The sequence below is a fragment of the Lepidochelys kempii genome, chromosome 7 (genome assembly GCF_965140265.1).
Source record: "Lepidochelys kempii isolate rLepKem1 chromosome 7, rLepKem1.hap2, whole genome shotgun sequence".
In the NCBI taxonomy this organism is placed as follows: Eukaryota; Metazoa; Chordata; order Testudines; family Cheloniidae; genus Lepidochelys; species Lepidochelys kempii.
In genome coordinates, this window is record NC_133262.1 from 89,851,338 (window position 1) to 89,875,990 (window position 24,653).

Consider the following 24,653-nt stretch of genomic DNA (forward strand, 5'->3'; position numbering starts at 1 on the left):
GAAGATGGCAAAGGTAGTGTCCTAATGGCAATATTTTTTCCTCCTTTATTTTAAAGTAAGTCTTGGACAAAATGGGCTGACAACTGCTATAATACAGGGCATTTTAAATGAATGACAGTAGCTATTTGAGTAGCACTGAAACAACGTAAATGTATATTTTCCCATTGTGTTTCTTTTACAGGTGGTTAATAGAGAAAACAGACTAGTGTATTATGGGATAAAGGTTTTATTGGCATGGGTTTGGGTTTGTTATATTGCCTGATGTTGGTGAAGCCAGGAATGATACGCAGGTCACACCAAATAAATGTCAGTAAAACCTTTATACAACACCGCACCATTGTATGTGCTTTACAGGCCATATTTCAAACATCAAAAGCATTTATTTAAAAAGTTTTAAATTTTTAGGCCACTTTTTGTATCCCTCCATCAGTAAAGCCAAAGTCTTTTAGTGTCATGTATTAAATTGTTAAGGGAACAGAAAACCGTAATTAATTTTAAAAACCTCTACAAACTTTCTGAGGTAGTTTTATTCATAAATAAGTGGCATAAGAAAACGTTGGGTTCCATGGGAAGCTGAGAATCTCCCTGTTACAAAAGCATAAATGTGACAAGATATTAGATGTTGAATCGGTCAATGAGGCTGCGGTGAATATTATCAGTAACAGGCCTCAGTCCAGTATTATTTTAAATTTGGGGAAAAGTGAGAAATATTTTTGTAGTAGGCTTTTTGTGTGTTTGCATTTGCTTCAAGATCTGAGATGTTAGAAATAGTCCGGAGGGAAATGGATCATTGGACAGGGTGGAGTCGTAGTCATCAACAGTATGTGAATAAATGCATCACATGGCTGTCATCACCATATATGTAGTTTGTTAGTTCGTTCCATTAAAAAAAAAAAAAGCTAAGAACAGTAAAATTGAAAAGCAAAGACCTCAAAAGTTTGGAAATCCCAGAATTAAGGTTGCTTTTACACCCATAATTCTTCCCCTTGTGCATATACATTATGGTATAATCTTCACATGACCACATGCTCTTTTTTCCACAAAACCTCATTCAGGTGCACACCATTAGGTCTAGTCTAGATTGGGGAAAAAGTGGTGTGTTTGAAAAGTTGTGTTAGCTAAGGCCTTAGTAGTGACATCTGATTGATCTCCCTTTCCCTCTCCCCTGCCTGCTTTTAGTTTTGGTATGAGGCAGAAAATACATTTGTTGCATTTCTGTTGTCTTCAACTACATAAATACTTTAATATATTAACTACATTACCCTGTCTTGCAAATTATTATTTGTTGTTCACCAGAACAGGATAGAATATGTATCACTTCACTTTCTATTGTCGGAAACATTGGCATGATTATAAACTTTACAAGTGAGATTTTCAAAGCCACATAAGGGATTTGGATGTCCAATTCCCACTAAAATTTAATTCATTTGCAAACCTTTAGCTTAGGAGTGAGTTTAACTTTCCAAGAACAAATATTAAAGAAGTCTGTATGATTCAACCAATCACAGTCTAATTTTTCCAAAGCATGAAAAAGTAGGAAGTTCTCTTTTAGCTTGCCCCTCATAACAGGGAGACTGTCCATTTCAATGAGCAACAAATTGAACTGATGGCTGGCATGGATATTGATTTACAAGAATCTTCCATTTATGGTACAGCTATAAAACATTAAGAAGTCAGTTGTATCATGATTATCAACTGTCTGTATTGGAAATAGCACAATTTGTAATTTATTTCCCCTATATTCTCCAGATCAAAGGTGAACTGCACCATTGATTTGTAAAATGGCAGGCAACAAGTTATTTGCTTGGTTCTGCTCCTAATGGAAATATTTTTCTTTAGTTTCTATCTTGTATGGGTGAATATATGATATGATATTGTAGTGGCATTCAGCAGTGCTACTAACAGTGACAATTTTGTCTGGATTTCATTTTCATTATGCATCCTACTTGCAGTGGTTTATAATTTTGGCATCAAGACTCCCCCTGGACTTAGGTTTTCCATATGAATGTTCAGCCCAAGAAAGATTAGTTCTGTAATTGCAAAACCCCCATGTTTACTGATTAACATAAATGTTATAATTTCAGAAACATTTTTCTACTTATAGCATTTTTAGTAATAATAACAATCAAATGTGTTGAGGGGATTAGTGACTTTTGTGCATTAAAATCAGAAGAGGTTTTAAAACAACCTAAGAAAAGAATATACACCATTCTGTTTGGATAAGTTGTTTCTATTTCTGTTAGGTGATATATATACACACACATCAAACCCATGGCCATGCTTAACACATTTATGCAAGTAAAAACTACTAAGAATGTATGGTTTTCTTTAGTTCACTTATAGACTCTGTTTTTCAGGAAATACTATATGCTTATGTGACTTTTACCACCATAATATCTTGTAGCTTCACAATTAATAATGAGAGGGATCCTCAAGTGGTAAAGAGCAAAGTTAATGGGGCTACACTGCTTTACATTACCTGAGGATCTGCCCTCACAAACCCCTTTAAATATAGGGAAGTATCATTATCCCCATTTTACAGATGGGGAACTGAGGTGCAGAGATTAAGTGACCTGAAATGCTCATATAGGAATTTAGTGGCATAGTTGGACCATTTTCAGATCTCTCTTACATTTACATTATGAATAACTCTCTCTATGGAACAGGGATACATTGTGGAAGGACTATCAGTATAGTGTTCTGAACTGATCTAATCTATTGAAGTGTTTTTACTAAATGTCCTCTTATGCTTCCCCCCCTGCCCCAAACTGCCACAAAAAAACCCCAAAAAATTTTAAAAGGTAAGCACTTAATTGTAAGCATGCACATCCTTGGACTTTCTATTGGGAAATCTTATTCTGTAGAGCAATATTTTTAATCACTGGACTAATAATGGGATTTTGTAGTCTAACTATGAATCCTAGAAATACAATATAACCCTATTAGGCTCACCTTGATTATCATACACATTGTAAGGAGAGTGATCACTTTAGATAAGCTATTACCAACAGGAGAGTGGGTTTGGTTTGGTTTGGGGCAGGGGGGAGGAAGAAAACCTGGATTTGTGCTGGAAATGGCCCACCTTGATTATCGTACACATTGTAAGGAGAGTGATCACTTTAGATAAGCTATTATCAGCAGGAGAGTGGGTGGGGGGAGAGAAAACCTTTTGTAGTAATAAACACCCATTTTTTCATGGTCTGTGTGTATAAAAACATCTTCTGTATTTTCCACAGTATGCATCCGATGAAGTGAGCTGTAGCTCACGAAAGCTTATGCTCAAATAAATTGGTTAGTCTCTAAGGTGCCACAAGTACTCCTTTTCTTTTTGCGAATACAGACTAACACGGCTGTTACTCTGAAACCTATTAGGATGCTAACAGAATTTATCCATCAACAGGTGGTTTGTGAACAGCAATTAAGAGAAATTGAGTCATCTTTCTTTTGTAGTATGGATTATGTGAAGGAATCAATAAACTTGATAAATTATTTGATAAACTGTATTAGGGACATGGAAAGGTTAAAAATGCAGCATCTGTCAAAAATTCAGGCAAAATAAGGAGATACCAGGGATCTACTATATGGGAACATGAATACTCTATACACAGGCCCTGTTTTTATAGGCTGAAATGAGGACATGTGCGCTGGTAAAGCAAGCCATTGCTTTTTTGATAGGTGATAAGCCAGACCTATGGGTGGATTAACCAGCTCAGGAAAAAAAAAAGTATGACTCTGACACACTGTGAACTTTGGGGGAGGAGTGTCTAGGTTTACAAGATCCACAATCAATTAACGTTGCTACTTTGACTTAAATGGATTTTGTCAGCGTATGATTAGAATCGTGCCTAATGGCTCTGTCAAACTTCCAGAAACTCTCAAAGCTGGTTTCCAGGGAAGCACCAATTATTATTATTAATAATAATTTGTTAAGCACTGACTAAGTGCTTAACAGCATTTAAGAAAAACAAAAACAGTAATTTCTCTGGAGACCTTATAATGTAAGGGCTACATCTTCCCAATTCATCACCCAGATGCACTTCAGTAGGGTTCCATACAGGGATCCATGCAGATGTATCCATCTGTAGGCTATAAATCTAAAAGGCAAAGATTAGGCAACAATACACCGGGTGGCCCAGAGGACAGTAGCAGCAGAATGTTGTCAACATTTTAAAAACATTTATATTAGGGAGGGGACATCTGTGTTGGCATTTATAATGGTAATGCTGATGTGGGTTAGCCTTTTTGAGCCTCTCAGAAAACATGTTTTCCAGAGGGATTTAAATATAAAGAGGAGGAAGCCCAGAACATTGGGAGCAAGCGGTTATTCCAGGTATATGGAGCAAAGGAGAAGGAAATGATGGGAATGAAGAAGCTGAAATCCCTGGCACAGTGGATTAAGGGAACTTGATTTAGTAAATGAATGGATAAATTTGTAGATAGGAGCTACATGGTCCAAGCAGGACACGAAGAGGATAATATCAGTTCAACACAAGCAGAAAATTCCGGTCTGAGATTTACCTCTGACGGTCACAAATGAAGTGCACTAATAGAGTCTGCAGTGGTCACACAGGAAAAAGGACTTATTGCAGCCAGCCATTTCCTTGCAAGAATTCATTAGGGTGTGTGTCCCCCACTGGAAATGTAACAGTCACAATAATATTAACAATGTGAGTTTGTCTACTATGGCCTGGTCTACCCTACAAAGTTAGGTTGACATAAAGATGAATTATTTACCTTGTGCCAACCTAGTTGTGCATGTGTCTACAATCAAATGTGTCTTTCACCGATGTAATCTCCCCATTACAGTGGGGCAAAAACACCACCTCGCCAAAGAGCTTTGAGCCATGTCCGACCTATTGTGGTCAACACAATGTGAGTGTAGACCAACCATAACTGTATGTCAACCCTAACACTCTTCCAATAGCTGTCCCGCAATGCCAGACACTGTCCACTCTGGTCACAAATGTTAGGATATAGATATTCAGGCCTGTCTGCAAAGGCCTGTATTTAAAAATTTAGGTGTATTCTTATCACTTGGCTAGTTAGAGGTATAAAAGAAAGAATCAAAATCACTGTCTGCCAGTGTAAGGTCCTTCTCTTACTGTGACAGTCTGAGGCCCTGTTCTTAGGCTAAGGCCTTTGGCTAAGCGACAGAGGCAGCCATAAGCTGGGAAGCGACCGGTCACATTCTCACATTCCAAACTAGTCACATTGAAAGAAGGTGCTATTGGGCTGTTAGGAATACAATCCTGTCCTGATAGTGCCTCTCGCCTCCAGAGAAAGGGAAGTGCCTAGAAGATGTAAAAGGAAATTTAGGTTGATAGTTTTCTGTCTGGTAAGAACTCACTTATCAACAGACACAGCTGGGAAACTCTTATGTCTTTATAGATGTAGTTGTGAAATCCTCACATCTGTATTGTTTTGTCATTATAGTTCCCACTTTGCTATTGTTTATTGGCATGGTCTCTGTCTGGTTCTGTGATTGTTTCTGTCTGCTGTATAATTAATTTTGCTGGGTGTAAACTAATTAAGGTGGTGGGATATAATTGGTTAGCTAATCATGTTACAATATGTTAGGATTGGTTAGTTAAATTTCAGTAGAATGATTGATTAAGGTATAGCTAAGAATATTCCTATATAAATTAGGGGCAAACAGGAAGTAAGTTGGGATTCGAAAATAAGGAAAAGGAACTTGTATTTAAGCTTGCTGGAAGTTCACCCCAATAAACATCGAATTGTTTGCACCTTCGGACTTCGGGTATTGTTGCTCTCTGTTCATGCGAGAAGGACTAGGGAAGTGGGAGAGTGAAGGAATAAGCTCTCTAACAACAAATATGAACATTGCCCAGGAATCATTGAGACTGGAAGCCACGCCACCTTTAAAAACTCTGCATATTTGTGAAATGTCTTTTCCTGATTGCACATCCTGCAAGCACACCCTTGTTGTGTGCAACTCAACCAACCATGGCAACTGCACACTCCAGATGGGCTCTTGCTTGGAACACACAGGAGATATTAGATCTCTTGGACCTGTGGGAAGAAGAGGTTCTGCAGACACAGCTATGAAGCAGTCATGGCAATGCAGACCGCACAAAGGATCCAGGTGAAGAGGTATGTTAGGGATCAGAAGTAGCACTTCTTGAAAGCACAGGAACTGTGGCAGGCATACCAGAAGGCCAGGTAAGCTAACAGTCAATCTGGGGCCGAGCCACAGAACTGCCGCTCTTACAACAAGCTACAGATCATACTTGGCAAAGACCCTATCCTGCACAGCACCATGGATACCCAAGGAGCATGACATGAACAGCAAAGAGGAAGAAGATAGGAGCCATGCGACCAAGAGCTCCAGCTGTGCCGCAAGCCAGGATCTGTTTGAGACTCCACCACAGTCTAGCCAGCTGAGCATGGGCAACCCCAATGCAGCAGAAGGAACCTCGGGTAAGTTTATGAAAGCATTTCCCATTTCATTGTTTAAATGTTCAGATGGTTCCTGACCCCAACATAGCAGGACACAGATATTAACTTTTCATTAATTTACTTGTACTAGAAGAGGTAGTAGTACAACAGAGATAGAATTGTCATTTGCTTTTCATTCCCCTGTAGAATTATGAGGGGAGGAGGCATGCAAAGTAATTTATCTACACAGGGAAGTCCCTTGAATCCTGAGAGATCTCTATGAAACTGTCATGGAGGTACTCTGCAATCCTCTCTGAAGGTTTCTAGGGATGGCTGCATTACTTCTTCCTCTATGGCAGGACACCTTTCCTATGCCAGTCTGCGATGACTTTGACAGGCATCATTGCAGTGAACAGGCTAGCAGCATACAGGCTCAGCCAGCTTCGCAACACCAGCAGCTGCTGCGCTCTGTGCCATTTTTACCTTCAGGAGCAAGATATCAGCTAAAATCACCACTGCCTATGGAAAACAGCGCCAGTGCCCAGAGCCATTGCCCTGCATGGAAATAGGAACTGAAATTGCATTGTTTCACACAACTAAACAATTCCCTCCTTGTCCTGTCCCCCCATCCCTTGGTGCCTCTGCTGTGCCATACTCACCATGATTGGGGGTGGAGACCACTGCTGCACACAAACGCTCCAAGGGTTGAAGTGTCAATCAACATGCCTTGCTTAAAACTTTAGGAGAGCAAGAGAATGGAGGTCTGAAACTTACATTTTGCTTTCTGTTGTGTTTTATTTACTGCCACAGTGGCCTTGAAGGGTCCCCCTCCACACCCATCAAATGCCTGACCCCAGTGAAGAGAAAGAAGAGGACATGGGAGCATTCAGAGACATCCTGCAAGCCAGTGCAGCATTGGACTGGGAACAGAGGGCCTGGAGGGTTAATACTGTAGACAGTATGGAGAGGGAAATAGCAGACAGGAGAAAGACCCAGGAGTCAGAAAGGAAGATGCACCAGGACATAATGCGGCTTTTCCGGCAGCAAACACAAATGACTGCAGATTCTTGTTGAAGTGCAGATTCAACAATCATCTGTTTGCAGTCAGTGGAGAACTCCATTTTAGCACTTCCCAAACCCCCAATATTCCACATGGCATTGGGGCTGCATTCCTACCCCTACCACTGAAAGAGACAGTAGAAGTCTTTTCCCTTTTTAAGTTCTGTTCCGTTAATTTGTTTTAGAAATTTTTATTGTATTTATTTTAATTGCAGATTGGATTTTGCACTGATTTTAGTATGCAATAAACATTTACTTTTTTGGTAAATAGTTCATCTTTATTCCTACGCAACATATGCAGCAGAATGCCTAGCACTACTGAAAGCACACACTATTTGTTATTGTTCAGGGTGGTGGAACGCATAGGATCAGTGACAAACACAGCATAAGTATAAATGTAGAGAAAGCATCAAAGAAATAACTGGGGCATTAACAGACCGGGTTATATTCATAAATGCACTCCAAGCTCCTAATAGCCCCCCAAACTTCAGGACCAGGTAGAGTACATTATGCCATACCACATTACTGTGGCTGACTATTAAAGTGCTCTTTCAAGGCCTCCTTCAGCCACATACCTTCATGTAGAGCTCCTCGAATACTCCTTATGACTGGCTGTTGGAATCCAGCAGACAGCCATTCCACCTCCCCCCTGGCAGCAACTTTTCTACCTTTGCCTCACAGATATTATGCGGAACACAACAGGCAGCTATAACTAGGGGGATCTTTTTCTCACCCAGATCTGGTCTTGTGAGTAAACAATGCCGGTGTCCCTTTAATCTATCAAAAGGGCATTCAACAGTCATTCTGCATCCGCTGAGCTAATAAATGAGTCTTTCCTTGGTGCTGTTGAGGTGGCCAGCGTACTGCTTCATGAGCTGGGGCAGCAGTAGTTGGCTGGGTCCCGCAGGATCACTGTTGGTATTTTGACATTGCCAGTGGTAATCTGCTGGTTGGGAAAGAAATGTCCCTGATTGCAGCTTCCTGAACAGTCCTGCGTTCTTAAAGATGTGAGCATCATGGAGCTTCCCTGACCAGCCAACACTGAATCAGCAAAGAATCCCTGGTGATCCACCAATGGTTTCATAACCATAGAAAAATAGCCCTGTCTTTTGAAGTTCTCTGTGGCAAGGCAGGCTGGTGACAAAATAGGGATATGTATACTGTCTATCACCCCATTGTTGCAAATCCATCCAATATGTCCTGCACATTACCATGAGTCACAGTCCTGTGTGGCAAGAGTCAAATAATGGCCCTGAACACTGGCATGACAATGACCCCGACAGTGGATTTTCCAATGCCAAAATGATTTCCCTCTGACTGGTAGCAATCCTGTGCTGTAAGCTTCCATAGAGTGATCACCATTTGTTTCTCCACTGTCAGTGAAGTTTTCATTCTGGTGTCCCTGTGCTGGAAGGCTAGGGCAAACTTGGCACACAGATCTTAGGACTGTGGCCTTCTGCATCTAAAAGTTTTGCAGCCACTGTTCATGGTCCCAAAGCTGCATTACAATGTGATCCCGCCAGTCAGTGCTGATATCTCAGGCCCAGAAGTGGCTCTCCACTGTCTGCAGCTGCTCCATGAATGCCACCACCCTTGACTTGGTTTTTACTAAGACCCACAGCAATGTGTCCTTCGCAACATCATCATGTCCCCTACTGCTGCAGTTCTTTCTGTGGCTCTGCTTGTTCATCCTGCATTTGCAATGTTCATAATACTGCAGAGGTATACGGGCTCCATGCTTCTGTCAGAAATGGCCAGCAGCAAGAAGTTTTGCGGTATCTTTTAAAAAGGCACAAAAATTAATGCATACGGATGGCATTAGGGGATGGAGAAAAATACACAATGAGAACTTGGCCCATTGCTCCTAATCACACCTGTGCCACTCATTTCTGCTCCACACACATTGCTAAAATTTCCCAAGTGCATTGGATGATGGGAAATTGCACACTGGGATATCTATCCATGGTGCACCACACTGTGCATTGACAAGCACTCCTGGTGAGTGCACGCAGCACTGACACAAGGAGTATATGCATGAGCGATATACTAACTGCAATGGCTTTATGCCAACAACTTATGTCAACCAAAGTTTGAAATACAAATATAGCATATGCAATGACAAGGGTCTAGTTATTCTCCATCTCTTTTGCATGATAACTTCAGCTAAAAGCAAGACATTTAAAAGTAATGATGGAGCTCAGGAAGATTTCAGTTTCCACAGATTGTCCACACTGCACCTGAAGTGTGTGTAGGGGAGGGGAGAACGTTGTCTGGGCTTGCCAGAGGAAGTGCTTTATGGGTGGAGGGGAAGAGGTCAGAAACTGCCGCAAAACGAGCAGGTGGGGGATCAGCTTGGCGATGATGGCTCATCTCCTGGGAACGTATGGTGGAAGGTTTAAAAGGCACAAGCCTGGGCATTAGAAGTCCTTTATCCGGGCAGCAGGCAAGGCAGCACTTGCCCTTCCTTCTGTCGAGTTGGTGAATATCATTTTTGGTTAGGATCTGCTGCAGGCATTGTGCTAGTCACTACTTTTAGGGGTTCTGGGATGGAATTTTTCCCTCACACCCATATTGGCCTAGGTGGAGTGGGAGGTTTTCACCTTCTCCACCGCAGGTGTCAGTGAAGACCTACTACGGTGAAGAGGAAAGGCGTTTCGGCCATATGTCGCAACTCATTTTGTAAGCGTGGGGCAGATGTCCAGAGCAGGTACTCTATAAGGAATGCATTCAGTGACCAAATAAATAGTCTGGTAAAGAACTTAAAAAGGAGGTACTGGATAAAGAAATGGAACCGAGGCGGGGTCGGGGCTCCTATGATTGGTATGGCAGGGAGCCAACCTCCCTTTCTTATAACCCACCTTAACCCTCCTATGAGGGGCGATGGATGGTAAGGTCCAACCCATGGGTTGCTGGGAGACCTGGATGGAAAGTGGGCTGGTGGAAGCCCTGGGTAATTATTTGAATGAACATGGAGTTGCCTGCACTGCCAGCTAGCCTCAGACATCTAATAATAAAGTTGCAGCCTGATTAAATCCATACGAAGTGTCTCCTGTCCTTTCAGTATAGGTGGATAAGCAATTTTGTTTGGTTTTTAAAGAAGCTGTTTTCACAGTTTTGAAATCTTAAAATCCTGGTTCATGGTTTGATCAAGCTATATCTTTAATGAAAAGGTACTCATTTCATTAAAACTGTATTTCCCCTAGAGTCAAGTCACTTTCAAAAACACATACAGTCAAAGCTGCTGATGCTGCTAATATACAAATAGCAGCTGCACATTAGGACTAACCATAAGATTGTTTGCAACAAAAGAAACGCTTCCCACCTTGTTTTAGTCTATCATATTGGTGACAGCCTGTCTCCTGAGCACCCCAGCCACATGAGCTAGAAACACATTTCTATCTAACTTAATTGAACATTCCAGTATGGAAAAAGCAACAACCCAACCTTCAGATCCTGGAGGCTGTTAAATGATATGCTAAAATAGATGGAAAATTAAAAAAGAAAAAGGAGAGAACGAGAAAAGAGAAGAATATCTTGAACCGTGGTTACATTATGAAAAATGTCAGTTAAAATGACACCATCACCTCTCATTGATTCAATATAATGTTTTATATATTTACAAGTAAAATCACAGACTATAGTAAAAACTGATCAAGCCTTCATTTGACCCTTACTACACATATATGAACTAAGAGACAGTTGATGAATTTAAAGGGTAAGAAAAGCAGATATGGAAAAATTCTCAGCTTTTAGAGCGATCACCTGCAGGAGACGGAAGCTTCCCCACAGCTCCTATATAGCACTGGGCAACTGGTTAGCTCAAGAGTTTCTAATTTTTTTCACAGCAAGAACCACATCTTAATAAACAAAGCCAGTTGGATGGACCTTTTCCCTTCTCCATTTGTGGATGTAGAGATCACTTTCCTTCTCACAGGTAAATTATTTTATTGCCAATGTCAACTACAGTGACTCATTGACTCACTACATGGAATGTTAGGTTTCAGAGTAACAGCCGTGTTAGTCTGTATTCGCAAAAAGAAAAGGAGTACTTGTGGCACCTTAGAGACTAACCAATTTATTTGAGCATAAGCTTTCGTGAGCTACAGCTCACTTCATGAAGTGCAAGTGAGCTGTAGCTCACGAAAGCTTTTGCTCAAAAAATTGGTTAGTCTCTAAGGTGCCACAAGTACTCCTTTTCTTTTTACATGGAATGTGTGGAGACTAAGGGAAACATCTGTCTTTTTTTTTTCCAATTTCATGTGCATCACAGTTTATCTGTGTGACTGACTGCATAGCACGAAATCAAAGGAGGACACTATGACAAAGATATGGTACTATGATAGAGAATTCCAAGGCTCCTTGCAGAAACAATGGGGAAAGATATTAATTGGGGAATACCTGCAGCCTGGCTCCAACTAGGCTGGTGATGTTTACTCTTCCCAGGCCAAACCTGGATCCAAAGAGATACTAAAACCTTAAAGAAGGCAGGCAGAAAGGTAGGGTTAGGTAGTTTGGCAGCAGCTGCTGCATGTGGCTTTCTAACAGAGAGATGAAGAAAATGCTGCTGCAATACAGTCTGCTTCTCCCACCCCAGAGGTGGAGGAACTTCTCAAACCTTGCAAAGAAAGATTATGGTTTAGACAAGAGGAAATAGGAGTATAGGGTTTTATTGTTTTAACAGTTTTCTCTGCATGCTATATGCCTTTGAGTGAATTAATGATGTTTTATTTTGAGGAAGCTGTTTTTGAGTCACTTTAATCAGCTACTGGTCACAGGTTCCCAAAGGTAAGGGTTTACAGGTCCCAAACATTTTGGGCTTGTCGTGCCAACACAGTTAGGAAACAGGGTGGCTGCAACTCAGAGATCCAGTCTAAGAATTGTTGGACCGCACAGGTTTACCTTTGAGAAAAGTGCAGGAAGCCAGGACTGTCACCTGAGTGGGTCTGAAAGGGGTCTAAAATGCAGCTCACCCTGTAACCATGACAGAAAGTAAATATTTTAGCTGTCTTTTACAGAAATTAAGCAGGTAGGAAAAAAGGGATGACAAATCAGTACCATGCGATCAGCCACCTCACCACAGACCACCAGCAAGCACTCCATATAGACACCAGTTTGCGAGCTACTGAATTAGGCGCATTACGGAAGTTTTTCACCATCCTCTAGAAGGAAGACACTAAGTTAAATGGAAAAATGGTATGGTAAAAGTGTGGGATTTCTAATAAAACCTAGCATGGTGACAGGTTTCAGCGTGGTAGCTGTGTTAGTCTGCATCAGTAAAAACAACAAGGAGCCCTCGTGGCACTTTAGAGATTAACAAATTTATTTGGGTATAAGCTTTCATGGGCTAAAACCCACTTCATCAGACGCATCGAGTGAAAAATACAGTAAACAGTATATATATGAAAAGATGGGAGTTGCCTTACCTGCTTACTGTATTTTTCACTCCATGCATCTGATGAAGTGGGTTTTAGCCCACGAAAGCTTATATCCAAATAAATTTGTTAGTCTCTAAGGTGCCTCATTGTTTTTAATAAAACCTAGTTAAGTTAAATATATGTATGCTAATTAGTAAGATCAGCTTTTTCTTTTTTAAGCAATGAAAAATAAAATACAACACATTTTAAAATATTTTTATTGCTGTAGAATGGAAATATGAGCAAAAGAATAATATAATTAATACACACGGTATTTGTTATGAAGTAGTTAGTTATTATCCCTCTTTTGCCCTTCTGCACACAAACTTTTACCAGGATATATTTTTCCCCAGCAGCAGTAGCTGTGAATGTTTGGTATATTAGTTGGTTGTGCTAAGAAAGGGTGGTTTGGTAAAGGTTTTTGTGCAGAAGGGTGGTTAAATAGAGTGGATAGAAAATTAGAATCCCTCAAGTTAAGGCTGGGGTGAGCAGTCTGTGCTGTATGCTAATGGCTGTGGTGATGGTAAGACTTGTGTCTGTGTGTGGAGAGGAAGAGTGTATGTAACCTTAGGTGGCTGAACTTTCAATTTCCTTACTTGTATGTTTTTCTGTCAAATATATTGTGTGTGTAGCAACCCTTATGGCTTCCAACCAAGGCTTTTCATTTACTAATTTCCTTTGTTTTTTAAATGCTTGGTAATAGCTGTTAAAGAAGAAGATGGACTGAGAGAGGGGTGTAAAAAAGTGGCTGATGGAAAATAATTTACCCAAGAGTAGCTGCACATCACCCGCATATGCGAGAAACTGTGTAAAGGCTTCTGTTATAAAATAAAATTTGACAGAACAGTGTAGCACCTTATAGAAATGGTTGCATGCACTCTGAGACCCATCAATCTGGCTTGCGTGCATTCAGCCTCCATAAACATCAATCAGACTTACGTGCACCTGATCCCTGTCCATCAGACTAATGCGCTCCTGGCTTCCATGGGGAATGGGGGAGGTGTGCACTGTTATAACACTAAGGACAACTGAAAATGACCCTAAATCCAACAAAAACCTATCCATTGCATGAGTTCTACTGAGGATCCACCTCTACCAATTTTTGTGTTGACGATGTTTGTCAAGAGGTATCAGTTGATAACAGAAAGTACGACTGCCAAAGAAAAACTTCAGCCAGAGTCCAAATTCAAAGATTCTCTATTAAAAATTTTGAAAAGAAACAGAACAAAAAAGGTAAAGGGTATAAACATTCACTCTGTATGAAACTTCACACCAATTGGACACCTACCTGTAGAGGAAAAACAGGATTTTTAGAACTTAACTATATCTCTGGAGTTTCCATCAGGCATCTCCATAATTTCATTGCAAATATAAAAACTTGGCTTCATGAATAAATCTGGTATAAAAACAGAAAAAAAGTGTGTTGTCCTTCTTAAAATAGATACATTCAGTATATATTCACCGGCATGAAAATGCACAGGGTAAAACAAAAAAGTATTTGCTTAAATCCCAAAACTGTATATTGGAAAAAATGGCACAAAAGTTGTTCGTTTGCTAAAAAAAAAAAAATCCATTATTAGTGAATTCAGATATGCTGTAGCTAAACTCTGTCTAAAGTAGAATAAAAGTCCTGGATGTTTCTATACATTACAAGGCGCAAACTGCAATTCCACTTACAGTGGAATCTCTGCTTTTACAGTGAAGTGCTTCTCTGACAAAAATGACTTCACTATAAAAACGTTTCCTTTAAAATGCTGTTTAAGAGATCATGTTGACTAAAATGATAGGTGTGCTATTTTGTAAGTGAAAAAATATTAGAGTATTAATATATTACCTTCTCTCATCAAGTGCTTTCAGAACAATTCTTACTTAAGTAATGTTCTTCCTCATGCTTATCACAATCAGTATTCTTTGTTGTCTATATCAGTTTCTCTCATTTTTTATCTCTGATCTTTCATGTTAAGACTTAGATTAGTTTTCACATGTAGCACATTAATCTTTCTACCTTTATATGTTGGCAGTACAACTAAAAACTCCTTAAATTAAGCTTAAACCTAATAAAATTATGATAATTGGGACCTAAGTATGTTCCCTTAATATGTTAGAATGTAATTACTGTAGCCAGACATGCTGCCCCCTGCCCCCCTCCATTTGCTCTTTCAAACGCAATCGGTATAGTTTCCAGGAGAGCTCTCTGTCAGCATAAAGTGTCTTCACCAGACGCACTGAGGTAGCGCTTCTAGTGTACACTAGCCCTTGGTAATTAAAGCACTCACCTGGAAGATAGGAGATGTGGATTCACAGATGAGTGCCTTTTAATACCAGACTATAGAGATATTCTCATGCTCTCTTTTTGCCCAATGAATATTTAAGTAGTTATACAAAGTGGAACAGCATCAATGGGAGAGATTGAGAGAGATCCTCCCTAGAGGATAGCCTGGTGGTTAGGATACTCACCTAGGATAGGGTGAGATCAAAGTTTAAGTCCCCACTCCAGAGTGGGGATTCAAACCTGGGTCTCTCACATTCCAGGCAAGTGCCCTAAACATTGGGCTTATGGTTACAGAAGAGAACACACATGCACACACAGTTTGCTGGTCTGAAATGGACTTTTCAAATTTGCTTACACACACACACACGCGCGGTTTGCTGGTCTGAAATTGACTTTTCAAATTAGCTTACAAGTTCTGAACATTTTTGGAGCTGAACTGAAAATTTTCCCTGATTTTTGGTGTACTAGGTAAACCAAAAAAAATCAATTATTCATCCATCTCTAATGCTGATACTAAGCCATTAATAGACTGATGACTCAGTGTAACATGCTCAGTGGATTTAGCATGATGAAGAAAAACTGTCAAAGTAACGTAGTTTAAGAACAAATAAAGAAGGAATCATCCTCCTCTTCTGAGGGAACACGTAAACATGAATGACATTTTATAACCCCAATTTCATTTTTATTTATATATTCTATGGGACGATAAAACCTGTGGCAACTACAAAAGAGTAATCAACTGTCACAGCCAAAATTGGAGCCAAGGAGACTTGTGGGATTCTAGAGGGGCTCCCAGAACAAGGAAAGTGGATAGAATGTCAGTACTTGAAGATGCTTTCAAAGAGAAAAAAGTTGGCCAAATGATTGATCTAATCCCTAGTTTCAGGAAGTTTGCAAATCCAGTTAGTATAGTCTTTATGTGTTCCAAGGTAGTTACTAGATTCAGGAGTTCTTTACCTGCCTAACAAACATGCAGACCTCCAACTGTCACCTTTTAACAACTATTGCGCTACTATAAATTAACAACTCAATTTTTATACCAAACTACAAGGAACTTTGTTTCTCTCCCTCAGCACTCCTCTGATTACACAGGCACTTGTCAATTTACACTAATGTTACTATTCAAGAAACATTCTGTAGTGTTTCCTTAGGGAGTTGTTCTTTACTAAACAAAATTGTTAATTTTATAGTACAAAACTTTCCTGTGGGGTTTCTACTCAACACTCTGTTACTGGCACTTCACTCCTCTTTGCCAACTTGCCAGATTTAAAAAACTGATTACAGAAAACAGATTCTGGTTTTCTCAAGGGGATAAAGACAACCTTTCATTTGCTTGTGTTTACCTAATCCTTTAAATCCATGTCAGCTAGGGAGAACTCACTTCCATTTATACTTTCTTAAGTCAATGGAAAACCCAGGCTAAGATTGATGCATGTGATTCAGTGATAGTTGTGGATTTCCAGAGCCATATTCTGAAATTATACATAAGCGGTATAAGTTAGACCACTTTACATTCAATAAGAATCCCTTTCACATACTTAGCCCCATGCTACCCACATATAAGGAAACAGAAGGGCATGTCTATACAGGGACATTCAGGAAAGTTAAGACAAGTTAACTAAAACTCTCGATTAAGCAACAGTGAACTAAGGCCCCTAACTAGCAAATGAGTGCTTCCACATAAGGGTTTAATAGGCTTTCACCAATGTGCTTTTATTTCACACTTAAATTAACTCATCCTAACTTTCCACAAGGTCCCCATGTAGACATGTTTGAACTGATGTAAGCGGGTATAAATAAAAGCTGCCTTCAAAACTACTTTAACCTCCGCTTTCTTCCATTTCCTTGGCACATAAATTAGATCCAATTAGACTCCCATACATATGGTACAGCAAGTAGATCTAGAGGTGTCTGAGTGAGCAGAAAGTATACTTAGTGTGAGAAGCATCAATCCTGAACGTGTATCACTATCTACTACTTTTTTTTTGGGGGGGGCACATGGGAAAAGCAATACATGATTAAAGGCTTAATTCCTGACAGGGAACTTTTATTCCTTGGCTCTGATTTGACCTAGAGAACACTTGTGCTAGGCACAAGAGTCGTTAGGTCTTCCAAACTGAAAACAGCAAAATGACAGTGTCCAAGGGTTGGAACTTTTTAGATTCCATTATCACTTTCAGTTCCAGATAAGGATTTCTAACACACCACAGTTTGGAGTACCCAGATGTGGGTTTTTGAACTGGGACAACCTCTGCTAAAAACTGTTAGTGACATACTGAATTCTTCCATATATAGTACACACACACACTCCCCATACAGAATATAAAATGATTGCTAAAAATTGCCAGTTTCAAATTGTGCTAATATTTAAGAAGAACCTTCATTATTTGCAGAACCTGTTTCACAAAAAGCATAAGGATGAACTGTGGTAATGATATGAAGAAATATAAGTGTGGTCACGGTTTCTAATTATAATTAATTTTTCATAGAAAATATATTTCTTAAATTCAAATCAGACTATAATATATTAATACTCTAATTGCAAACATTTGAATGTGAAGTAAAACTGAACAAAAGCATTTAGCAGTGATGGAGCAGATCCGCAGCTGCTGTAAATGATCCAACAGTGGAGCTAAGCTGTTTTACAACAGCTGAGGCTCTGGCCCCGCATCGATTAAAGTACTAATGGTTATATTGTCAGGGTGTTAAGAGACATGATATACTAGAGTATTAATCACTGTTGGATTTTATTACTGTAGAAGGTAAGGGACAAGGACTTTTAGTCCAAAAAACTCCAACCTTGGAACAAAACAAACTTCATTCTTCCCACAGTGTCTCACAGCAATAAGACTATTCTAGGATTCTTACAATGATAGGGAGGTGGAGGGGCGGGGAATAATAATAATAATAAATCACACAGATCAGGTGGAAAGGATTAAAAAAACCATTAAAATGCCTAGGCTAAAAAAACCTCAGACACCAGATTTAAAATAAAAGAAAATCTTCAAAAGCAACTGAAGAGATTTACATGAAGAATAAATTTAAGTATTGGCTGATTTAACTGGAAGTTGTTGACACCTTTCCAAGGGCAGAATGTGTTTTACTGGACAGGGCATAATCCAGGAAGTTGAGAGATCAACATTCTGTTGCTATCTCTGCCACTGATTGACTGAGTAACTTTTGGCCAGGAGCCTCAGCCCCTCTAATATAGGGATGATAATGCCTACTCATCTTTGTAAGACACTGATATCTGTGGATGACATGTTTGATTAATCTCTGTGTTACACTAGTGGCAACACCCACACGCCCCCATGCTGTCTAATTTTTTGGAGACAGTGGCAGGTTCTAGGCCTGCACCAGCACAGCAGGGTTAGTGGGAGGTCTTTTCATTGGGGGTAGGAAGAAGAACTGTACTCTGTGCGTGTAGTTGTGAGTAAGGTATGCTGATTTACCAAGTACCCCAGGCAGCCTTTACTAGTAGAATTCCAGCCACAAGTTAATTCTTTCTTTCCATAGTACTTTGTAAAGGTGAGTTAAATATGAACCATTCAGAGCAGGCTGCACAGAGGGGACATAAAGACTGAAGAAAATTGGTAGCATGTGACCTCCAGAAGAAGAAAGAGGAGCATCCATGTACCAGCAACGCAGATACAGGTGAGCAACCGTTTTCATGTTCTCTCCACAGGTACTAATGCAGAGAGTGGACTAGATGATACATCTGAGGGAAGGGAGAAGAAGGAGACTCCACCAACTGGAAGGCATGAGATGCACTGTCCTAGGGATGGGGGTTCCATGACCGCCAGTCCCAAGAGAAGGAGGCGGGTGGTGGTGGTCGGGGATTCCCTCCTAAGGGGGACTGAGTCATCTATCTGCTGTCCTGACCAGGAAAGCCGAGAAGTGTGCTGCTTGCCAGGAGCTAGTATTTACGGTGTGACAGGGAGACTGCCGAGACTCATCAAGCCCGCAGATCGCTACCCCTTCCTGCTTCTCTATGTGGGCACCAGTGGTACTGCCAAGAATGACCTTGAGCGGATCACTGCAGACTACAGGACTCTGGGAAGAAGGATAAAGGAGTTTGAGGTGCAAGAGGTGTTCTTGTCCATCCTCCCTGTGGAAGGAAAAGGCCTGGGTAGAGACCGTCGAATCGTGGAAGTCAACAAATGTCTAAGCAAGTGGCGTCAGAGAGAAGGCTTTGGATTCTTTGACCATGGGATGGTGTTCCAAGAAGGAGGAGTGCTAGGCAGAGATGGGCTCCACCTAACGAAGAGAGGGAAGAGCATCTTCGCAAGCAGGCTCGCTAACCTAATGAGGAGGGCTTTAAACTAGGTTCACTGGGGGGAAAGAGTCCAAAGCCCTGAGATAAGTGGGGAAGTGGGATACCAGGAGGAAGCACGAGCAGGAGAGCGCAAGAGGGGAGGACTTCTGCCTCATACTGAGAAAGCAGGACGATCAGCGAGTTATCTTAAGTGCCTATACACAAATGCAAGAAGCCTGGGAAACAAGCAGGGAGAACTGGAAGTCCTGGCACAGTCAAGGAATTATGATGTGGTTGGAACAACAGAGACTTGGTGGGATAACTCACATGACTGGAATATTGTCATGGATGCATATAAACTATTCAGGAAGGACAGGCAGGGCAGAAAAGGTGTGGGAGTTGCATTGTACGTAAGAAAGCAGTATGGCTGCTCAGAGCTCCGGTATGAAATTGCAGAAAAACCTGAGAGTCTCTGGATTAAGTTTAGAAGCGTGAGCAACAAGGGTGATGTTGTGGTGGGAGTCTGCTATAGACCACCAGACCAGGGGGATGAGGTGGACGAAGCTTTCTTCCAGCAACTAACAGAAGTTACTAGATCGCAGGCCCTGGTTCTCATTGGGAACTTAAATCATCCCGATGTCTGCTGGGAGAGCAGTACAGCAGTGCACAGACAATCCAGGAAGTTTTTGGAAAGTGTAGGGGACAATTTCCTGGTGCAAGTGCTAGAGGAACCAACTAGGGGTAGAGCTCTTCTTGACCTGCTGCTCACAAACAGGGAAGAATTAGTAGGGGAAGCAAAAGTGGATAGGAACCTGGGAGGCAGTGACCATGAGATGATCGAGTTCAGGATCCTGACACAAGGAAGAAAGGAGAGCAGCAGCAAACAGACCCTGGACTTCAGAAGAGCAGACTTTGACTCCCTCCGGGAACTGATGGGCAGGATACCCTGGGAGAACAACATGAAGGGGAAAGGAATCCAGGAGAGCTGGCTGTATTTTAAAGAATCCTTACTGAGGTTGCAGGAACAAACCATCCCGATATGTAGAAAGAATAGTAAATATGGCAGGCGACCAGCTTGGCTTAACAGTGAAATGCTTGCTGATCTTAAACACACACAAAAAGAAGCTTACAAGAAGTGGAAGATTGGACAAATGACCAGGGAGGAGTATAAAAATATTGCTCAGGCATACAGGAGCGAAATCTGGAAGGCCAAATCACACTTGGAATTGCAACTAGCAAGGGATGTTAAGAGTAACAAGAAGGGTTTCTTCAGATATGTTAGCAAGAAGAAGGTCAAGGAAAGTGTGGGCCCCCTACTGAATGAGGGAGGCAACCTAGTGACAGAGGATGTGGAAAAAGCTAATGTACTCAATGCTTTTTTTGCCTCTGTCTTCACGAACAAGGTCAGCTCCCAGACTACTGCACTGGGCAGCACAGAATGGGGAGGAGGTGACCAGCCCTCTGTGGAGAAAGAAGTGGTTCAGGACTATTTAGAAAAGCTGGACGAGCACAAGTCCATGGGGCCAGATGAGCTGCATCCGACGGTGCTGAAGGAGTTGGCTGATGTGATTGCAGAGCCATTGGCCATTATCTTTGAAAACTCATGGCGATTGGGGGAGGTCTTGGATGACTGGAAAAAGGTTAACGTAGTGCCCATCTTTAAAAAAGGGAAGGAGGAGGATCCTGGGAACGACAGGCCAGTCAGCCTCACCTCACTCCCTGGAAAAATCATGGAGCAGGTCCTCAAGGAATCAATTCTGAAGCACTTAGAGGAGAGGAAAGTAATCAGGAACAGTCAGTATGGATTCACCAAGGGCAAGTCACGCCTGACTAACCTAAATGCCTTCTATGATGAGATAACTGGCTCTGTGGATGAGGGGAAAGCTGTGGATGAGTTATTCCTTGACTTTAGCAAAGCTTTTGACACGGTCTCCCACAGTATTCTTGCCAGCAAGTTAAAGAAGTATGGGCTGGATGAATGGACTATAAGGTGGATAGAAAGCTGGCTAGATCATCGGGTTCAATGGGTAGTGACCAATGGTTCCATGTCTAGTTGGCAGCTGGTATCAAGCAGTGTGCCCCAAGGGTCGGTCCTGGGGTCGGTTTTGTTCAATACCTTCATTAATGATCTGGAGGATGGCGTGGATTGCACCCTCAGCAAGTTTGCAGATGATACTAAACTGGGAGGAGAGGTAGATACGCTGGAAGGTAGGGATAAGATACAGAGGGACCTAGAGGGACCTAGACAAATTAGAGGATTGGGCGAAAAAAAATCTGATGAGCTTCAACAAGGACAAGTGCAGAGTCCTGCACTTAGGACGGAAGAATCCCATGCACTGCTACAGACTAGGGACCGAGCGGCTTGGCAGCAGTTCTGCAGAAAAGGACCTAGGGGTTACAGTGGGCGAGAAGCTGGATATGAGTCAACAGTGTGCCCTTGTTGCCAAGAACACTAACGGCATTTTGGGCTGTATAAGTAGGAGCATTGCCAGCAGATCGAGGGATGTGATCGTTCCCTCTATTCGGCATTGGTGAGGCCTCATCTGGAGTACTGTGTCCAGTTTAGGGCCCCACACTATAAGAAGGATGTGGAAAAATTGGAAAAAGAGTCCAGCGAAGGGCAACAAAAATGATTAGGAGGCTGGAGCGCATGACTTATGAGGGGAGGCTGAGGGAACTGGGATAAGAGAAGAACTGGGAACTGCAGAAGAGAAGAATGAGGGGGGATTTGATAGCTGCTTTCAACTACCTGAAAGGGGGTTCCAAAGGATCTAAACTGTTCTCAGTGGTACCAGATGACAGAATGAGAAGTAATGGTCTCAAGTTGCAGTGGGGGAGGTTTAGGTTGGATATTAGGAAAAACTTTTTCACTAGGAGGGTGGAGAAGCACTGGAATGGGTTACCTAGGGAGGTGGTGAAATCGCCTTCCTTAGAGGTTTTTAAGGTCAGGTTTGACAAAGCCCTGGCTGGGATGATTTAGTTGGGGATTGGTCCTGCTTTGAGCATGGGGTTGGATTAGATGACCTCCTGAGGTCCCTTCCAACCCTGATATTCTATGCTTCTATGATAATATTATTAGGCTCATAGTGTTGGTCACTTATGTTGCATTATCATTTAATTTTGGTTAACAGGATTTACTTTTTTGTTGGGGGGAGTATGCAAGATAACCATGTACCACTTAAGCTCAAATAGGATTTGACAGAATAGAAACTATTACAAGTGGTAGATACACCAAGCTGGTAGCAACATTTCAATAGAGAGAATGCTGTTCTCCTGAAAAATTTCCAAGGAATACTGATACAAATCACTGCATTATTGGAGTAACTCACTGGTACTCAAATGATTTAAATAGGAGCACTTGTAGTACTTTTAATGATTTGGTTTCATAAATGTAATTTTCATTCCACACATCAGGGAAATAATTTCTAGACAGCTTCAACCGAAAGATCTCTCTTTAAGGAAATAAAAACCATCATTGAGTTTCTCAATGCACACTCTACTGCACTCTAAGTACTCCAGCTTGATTCTCTGCCATGCCAGGAATCACTCAGCATCAATTTCTATAAATCCCCACATGCCAACTTGTTTAACACAGATATCAAGCCATGAAGTGGTTACTTCCCCCTCCCTCTTCCATTTAAGAGAAATTAAATTTAAAAAAAATAGAGGATCTGAGTGGGTCTGTTATGGATTTTTCTTTGAACATGAACATAGATATGCTAGATATAAGAACAGAACACTGGGAAACAAAATATAGAAAAAATTGTATTACTCTCTCAATAGGTAATTTCTATGAGAAGTATGAACTACTAATTGAATTACTGAATTGACTTCAGACATTTGAGTTTAATCCAAATTTCCATGAAAAACAACAGCAATTTGGAATACTTATTATGGGTCATATAAAAGGTAGGAGACACATGTTTACATTTCTAGTGCACTCCCCACCACTGTGCCAACTGCACTTTATGTTGTTGTCAGATACACAAATTGCAAACAATATTGAGAAAACGAGATAATTATCAAAGCATGTGTTTGACGCTCCCTCTTGACTCTATCTGCCTTCTCTTTTCATGATTATAATGACAATGTTTTATTATCTCATTCTACTTGAAATTGTGGAGCGGCTACAGAGATTAAAACTGTTAAACACATTTCAAACCATGATTACATTTCAACTCAAAAGCAAAGGTCTCTGCAAATACCACCATGAAGTAAATATAGTTGTCAAAGTCTGTTGTCTTGGTGGTTTCTAGTGCTGTCGTAGAACAAATAAAATGTTCCCACTCTAATTATATTCAGAGAGAAATGTAAGTTTCACTCTTTTAATACTCTGAGCTCATATTTTATTAAAAATTCTGTGATTAATTTATCCTTGTCACAGCCCTGACACCATGCCATGCCTCAGTCTCCCCTTTTTGTCATATAAATCAGTCTCAACTCAGGCTTTGCCTCTATCACTCCTGTATCCGGGGCAGATTTTATCTAGCAACATCCACTAAACCAATAAAGAAACTTTCCAAGGCTTCTGTTTCTTCCTTACCACAGTCTTATTCTTCTCCTTACCCCTTCTTATCAGTAAATTGCCAGCAGTCCCTCTTACCTCTCACACTGGGATTCAGTCTCTGGATCATGTACTACTTGTTGGAGAACTAACTTCTCAGTTACTTGTCCCACTCTAGGGGGTCTCTCTCACTTTACAGAATAAGCTTCAGCTTTCCATCTCTCTACTCTGGAGGCAGACTCAGACCGTAGGCCTCTCTGCTGTACTGTCAGACATCAGCCCCTGCTTCCTGGAGCTTACTGACAGGATCGCCCTTCCCCCAGGGACTCTGATGATTCTCTAGGAGCTCTTATGGTTGACCCTAACCTTCCTTCAGGACATGTTTCCCGCAATTCCTGTGGGTTCCTGTAGCAACCGCAGAGCTTGCCTGCAAAGCGTTCCCTTTTCCCTAGGGCACCTTCCTCTTTATACTATTCTAGCAGCCTCCTAATTCAGCTGCTCCAGTTCTAATGAGCTAGAGGGGCACCACCTGGAACACCTGATTTCCCCCAGGTGTAGTCCACACCGTCCTCATGGGCCAATTAGGACCTAATTCTCCTGGAGGGCCATTGGCCCCATGACAACGCTGTATCCAAGAGATTTCAAAGATTGGTGGTTAAAGAATTTTAAATCCAATCTTGCCAGGAATGTTTTTAGAATCTAAGTGAAAAGAAATTACAGATATTAGCCTATTTACAGAGTGACATTATTCAA

At 41.1% G+C, this 24,653-nt stretch overlaps 1 protein-coding gene across 3 annotated transcripts in view; it reads right to left on the reverse strand.

The window, feature by feature from the left end:
- The window catches only part of PRKG1 (protein kinase cGMP-dependent 1), a 901,242-nt gene that overhangs the window by 472,748 nt on the left and 403,841 nt on the right, over nucleotides 1-24,653 (reverse strand). The gene's annotated exons all lie outside the window — the stretch shown is intronic.